This window comes from Silene latifolia, chromosome 9 (genome assembly GCF_048544455.1).
Source record: "Silene latifolia isolate original U9 population chromosome 9, ASM4854445v1, whole genome shotgun sequence".
Classification (NCBI taxonomy): domain Eukaryota; kingdom Viridiplantae; phylum Streptophyta; class Magnoliopsida; order Caryophyllales; family Caryophyllaceae; genus Silene; species Silene latifolia.
Window position 1 is genome coordinate 120,294,168 of NC_133534.1, and position 5,048 is coordinate 120,299,215.

Here is a 5,048-nt window from a genome sequence, read left to right on the forward strand (position 1 = left end):
ATCTCTTGCATAAGTAGAGTCATGTAGTCATTGCCCACTTCAACATCTTTGGGTTTGAACTCTTGATATTTGAATGGATAAGGTGGTGTGACAATGGAGGAGGAGGGCTCTTCAATTTCGCCCCTTTGTTGACGGATGATGTACTCGGCGCCTTTGGAGAGTGGAAGTAGGTAGTTTGTTCGATGAGCACTTAATCGGCATATCTTGGAAGGCAAAGTGAAAGATCTAGCATCATTGGTGAGCCACCCATAGTTGGTCTCAAGAGAGTTATGCTTGACCCATTTGTACTTGTAAATCATGGCATCCATGTCAATGAGATGACCCCCTTTGATCGCCACATAGGTGTTATCCTTGTTGAAATTTGCGTCAAAGTGCTTGGCCAAGAGAGTAACTAGACCTCCATTTACAATATGAGAGATGCCTTCCTTGCCACAATCAACATTAAGCCATCTTTCCATCAAAAAGCCTTAGAGCATTGTAAGGCTTAGTGAATTCCCTTCCAACATTTAAGGCCGACTCAAGTAGAACACAATCGAGCTTTGTAAAGTGATTAGTGCTTTTCCTTGCAATTATAGTATTCCCGATGACCTTGTGCCATACTCTAATACCCGGATGGTGGACTAATAGAGCGCGACAATCATGAAAGCTCACAAATTTCTTCCCGGAAATAGCCTCCCAAAGAGGAGCGGGGTCATACTTTTCGGGCATCTTATGATAATATGGTGTATCACTAAGGCCTAATGCTTTACTCAAAACATCAAAGGTGATGCGCCTATTCACATTCGCAAGGCGAAACTCGATGTATTCTCTAGTCTCTACCTTAGTCTCTTTCAATGAACTTAAGAATTCCAAGGTAAGGGAGGGGTATGTAAATTCTCTTGTAGTGAAAAATTTTCCCAACCCCATGGCTTCAAAGAAGGTTTTTGTTTGTTCAAGGACACCCAATTTGTTCAAGGCATCTTCACATATGAATTTGGTGGGTAAAATGGCTTTCTTAGCATACTTGGCAAATGTATCCCTATGGGAGTTAGAAATGAAAATTACCTCCGGATAGTTGGGTAATTGAGCGATTTTCGGAGTTGTTGTTGTTGTTGCTTCCAAGAGAGGATCTTGTTGTTGTTGAACTTCCAAGTTTGCACTAGAAACCACCATAGCCATTGAAGCTTTCTTTTCTTGAAGGCTTTGTTGCCTTTTCGAAAGTGTCTTTGCCTTGAGTGCCTTTGTTGCTCCTTTTGTTCTTGCCATTGTTGATTATACCAAGAAAGTATTGAAAATCTTAAATTTCTAATTATACCCAAATCGATTTTAAGATGAAAGGATTTGTCTTTGTATTTCAAAAATCGACTCAAAGGTTGAATATTTTGGTGCTTGGATTGATTATTGTTGCAAAAGGAGTGATTAATTGTTTTTGTAAGGAAGTTTGGATTTGATTTTGTTGAATTTGGTTGAGGAAATTTTGTTTTTGGTGATGGAGAGGATGAGGGTTTTGGGGTTTATGGGTAGTGTTTGAATGTTTGAATGGATGAATGGATGTGGGAAGGGGTATTAAAACACCCGAAAATTTCAAAACTGTAGGGGGAAGACGAGCGGATTCCTATCGGGACGCTCGGATTCTGCTCAATTTGGCTTCAGGAAAACTCCCCTAAATACGAGCGTCTTTCAGTGAAGACGAGCGGATTCTGCAAGTAAGACGAGCAGATTCCGTTACAGCAACTTTGCTAAATCTGCACTGGCAAAAAGACGAGCGTCTTTTTGCAAAGACGAGCGGATTCTTTCAGACGAGCGTGTTCTCAGCTAGGACGCTCGGATTCTCTAACAGACCAAAATTTTTGATTTTGCAGCTCATTTGGACGGACGGATTCTCCCACAGACGCTCGGATTCCTATAAGACGAGCGGATTACCCAGAAGACGCTTGGATTCCACCTGGTCTACCCGGATTCAGGACCATCCGTGCACTTGCATATCCCGTGTCATTTTCATTCTTCAAATCCCGTGTTCTTCATTGTAGGGGCACTACAAAGGCATGAATAGCCTAGGAAATCGCTATCCCCACACTAAGTTAAAGCACTACACATCAATAAAATCATTAGTCCCTCCCTCACTTCTCTCAAAAATGATGAATATCTTGATCAAGGCACAAAAATCCAAAAATGACAAAAAATGCAATGTAAGAATTAAAATGCAAGTTAGGGAGTTAGAAATATTTACAAATGGTGGTTTGGAGAGGACTCCACCAAACTCTCATCCTTAGAGAGATGTCATGGGGGCATGTCCAAGGTGTTGTTGATGTTACTCAACACCTTGAAGAAGTAGTCAAAAGCTTGTTCATTATCATGATAAAGATCCTCAATAGATCTTTGCACTTGTTGTCCTTCATGTTGGTCTTGATCGATAGCATTACCAATGTAGGGATTGAAAATCCCTTCAAATCATCGTCCCATAGACCACAAACTTCGTCTACTTGATCATTAAAAATCTCTTGAGTTGATAGAGACAACTCTCCTCTTTTCTTGATTTGGCCAATGAGGCCATCCTCTTCACTTGTCATGGGTGAGCTTTTCAAGCTCTATTTGTTACAATTCTCTTGCTCTTTTGATGGAGCATCATCAACTTTCTTTTTCCATTGGAATTCCGACTTCTTCCTATCATCCTTCTGGCTATAATGATCAACCATAAAACATGGTTCATGCAAACAGGGAGCTCTCATGGTCTTGTCAAGATTGAAAGTTATGCTCTCATCTCCCACTTCTAGAGTGAGCTCTCCATGCTTCACATCTATTACCGCAACCGCGGTGTGCAAGAAAGGTCTTCCTAGAATGATTGAAATATTGGAGTCTTCTTCCATGTCAACAATGACAAAGTCCATCGGAATGAAAAAATTTCCAACTCTTACGGGAACATCTACCCATATCCCTAATGGTGTCTTCGTCGATCTATCGGCCATTTGGAGTGTGATATTGGTACATTTAAGCTCTCCCATCCCTAACTTTTTACTTACCGAATACGGCATAACACTCACACTAGCCCCTAGATCAGATAGGGCTTTGTTGATCGTTGTGTCGCCAATGGTACACGGTATTGAGAAGCTTCCCGGATCTTTAAGTTTCGGAAGTGAACTCCCTTGAAGGATTGCACTACTCACCTTAGTGAAGGCGATAGTCTCAAGCTTCTGGATCGACTTCTTTTTTGTAAGGATGTCTTTCATGTACTTTGCATAGGCCGGTACGTGATTGATTAATTCTGTGAAAGGAATCGAGACTTCCAAATTCTTCACAATTTCCATAAACTATCCAAGTTGGTCATCAAATTTGGGATTGACTTGACGACTTGGAAAAGGAAGTCTAATCACAATGGGTTCCTTCTCCTTGGCCCTGTCTTCATTTTTCTTTGAAACTTCTTCTTTTGATGGTTCTCCATCCGTGGAGTTTTGCACAACTTCTTCTTTGTCACTAGCTTCCACCACTTCATCCTCAATTTGTTTCTTCGGTGCTTCATACCTCGTACCACTCCTCAAGTGGATGGCAATAACTGTTTCATATCTCGGGGGATTACTTTGAGATGATAATTGCCCCTTTTGTCTTTGTGAGCTTGAAGATGCTAGTTGAGTCAATTGGGTTTCCAACATTTTGGTGTGGGCTAGGATGTTGTTGATGGTGATTTCCTTTGCTTGACTATCCTTTTGCATTTGGGTGAAAAACTCTTGTTGATTCTTTTGCATTTGGAGGACCGCTTTTTGGACATCAAAACCTTGGTAATTTTGTTGATTGTATGGACTTTGATTTTGGTAACCTTGGTTTTGGTTGAAAAAGGGTCTTTGATTTTGGTTTCTCATGGGAGGTGGGTGTATGTTGGTTGAGGGTTTTGAACATTTTGGCTTTTGTATGAGAGATTTGGGTGGAATTTGGTGTTTTCATTGTAATAATTTGAATAAGGGGTACCACTCTTGTATGCTTGAAAAGCATTCACTTGTTCATTTGTTCCCCTACATTCACTTTGGTCATGTCCCAAAGTTCCACAATTCTCACATATCCCACTTGGGATTGATGAAGATGCCGTCATGGCATTAACATGTTACTTTGGTGATTTCGAGGCTTCTTCAAGTCTAGCCATAGCTTTTTCGAACTTCAAATTGATGGTATCAATGTGAGCACTAAGTTGAGCACCCAATTGAGTAATAGAGTCCACTTCATGCTTTCCTCCTCTAGTAGCCTTGCGAGGTCTACTATATTGTGAATTATGGACCGCCATTTCCTCAATCTTGTTCCAAGTTTGATTATCGTCAACTTCGGTGAACATACCATTTGATCCCATGTTGAGAATGTTTCTTGAGTCTTCATAAAGACCATTCCAAAATTGTTGTACCAAGAACCACTCGCTAAGGCCATGATGAGGACATGAGCGACAAATTCCCTTGAATAGCTCCCAAGCTTCATACAAGGATTCTTCATCTCTTTGCTTAAAGCCCGTAATTTGAGCTCTTATCATGTTAGTCTTTTCCGGTGGGTAGAACTTTTTGTAGAAAGCTAGAGCCAATTTCTTCCAAGAGTCAATTCCGAGAATAGCCTTATCAAGGCCTTTCAACCATTGTTTTGCGGTGCCAATTAGAGAAAAAGCAAATAAGACCCATCGAATTTGGTCTTGAGTTACACCGGTTTGAGAAATCGCATCACAATAGTCACAAAAAGTCTCCATGTGAGAGTGAGGGTCTTCACTAGGCATCCCCCCAAATTGGCTTTTTTCGACTAATTGGATAAATGCGGATTTGGCAATGAAATTTCCGGTTAAGTTTTGTGGTGTGGGAGTACCATTGGGTAGGTTCTCCTCGGTTGGTACGGAATGTGATGAAAATTTAGGCATTGTGGGTTGATTTTGTGTTGGATTTTGTGTTGGGTTCTCCTCACCTTCTCTTGCAAAAGGGTTGACGAACTCAATAGTGTTTGGTTGAATATCTACAACCTCACCAATACCTCTCAAAGTTCCTCTAGCAAGTCTTCTATTGTTTGTCAAAGTCCTTTCAATTTCGTGATCAAAGGGTAACAAGTTACCT

At 40.8% G+C, this 5,048-nt stretch overlaps 1 non-coding gene across 1 annotated transcript; it reads left to right on the forward strand.

Moving 5' to 3' along the window:
* Nucleotides 1–4,379: 4,379 nt before the first annotated feature.
* On the forward strand, nucleotides 4,380–4,486 carry LOC141602843 (small nucleolar RNA R71). Its single transcript, XR_012524750.1, has one exon. It is a non-coding gene; the product is annotated as a small nucleolar RNA R71 (small nucleolar RNA).
* Nucleotides 4,487–5,048: the final 562 nt, after the last annotated feature.